Source organism: Brachyhypopomus gauderio, chromosome 17, assembly GCF_052324685.1.
Source record: "Brachyhypopomus gauderio isolate BG-103 chromosome 17, BGAUD_0.2, whole genome shotgun sequence".
Classification (NCBI taxonomy): domain Eukaryota; kingdom Metazoa; phylum Chordata; class Actinopteri; order Gymnotiformes; family Hypopomidae; genus Brachyhypopomus; species Brachyhypopomus gauderio.
Window position 1 is genome coordinate 19,946,481 of NC_135227.1, and position 1,032 is coordinate 19,947,512.

Here is a 1,032-nt window from a genome sequence, read left to right on the forward strand (position 1 = left end):
ATTTTGGTGTTTTTGTGCGACAACCATCCGTCTTGTCTCGGAAGCGCGCGTGCGGTGACAGCTCCTCCCCTCATTAGGATATTCATTCATTCATTCATTCGTTCGTTCATTTGTTTGTTCGTTCGTTCATTGTTTTTTACATTTACTTCCTGTATGTCTCGCTTTTGGAGTTACGACGGAAAGTGAAAATTATACATTTTCTTGCTTTTATTGCGTATAGGTTATTTCAGTAACTGTCTACATTTTATTTTAAAAATAAGAATTTAAACAAGTCAATCAAAAATAGACATATTTTTAATTCTGAGAAATATTCTTAGAAACATTATTGTCATAGCTGAACGAGCATATTATTAATATTAGAGCATATTAGGCGTTTCGTTGGGAAATTCGTAGCTGAAACTTCGGGTAGACCAAGGCCTGTGATTTGAAATAACTGTAGAAATCTTTTTGACAACCTTTTGGTATTTGTAAAACTCATATTTCGTATGTATTTGCGAAGACGATAGCTAGAATGTACTCAGTATGTGAGTACGGGCAAAAATGTGTTGCATGTGTTTGCAAAGATTTTAAAGATCCTGTATGTTAATATAGAGTGTATGGCTAATGAGTAGTAAATAACATGAATAAAAAGATTAATACATAAACAAACAAATAAATGGTAAAATAATGAATGACTACAGATTAAATAATTATAATAATTAGTAAATATTATAGGGCAGAAGTTATGTAAGAGGACTGAAGCGCTCCCTCTTAATCTCTCTAAATGATGTGATTTAATTGCACGTTTCATGATCAGGCTCCGTCTCTCTCTTCGCCCCTCGTGTGGTTTACGGGGAGCAGCCACGCTGAGCAGGTTCAGTGATGAGTCACATTGTGGTTGTCTGCGTCTCGCGGATGTTCATATGTCTGCCGCACGTCTTTCAACACCCCACGCGGTGTATACAACAACCAGAAGCAGTGATAACACATAACACACAGTGTACTTCACACAGCATCCTCCACACACAGCGTCCTCCACACACAGCGTCCTCC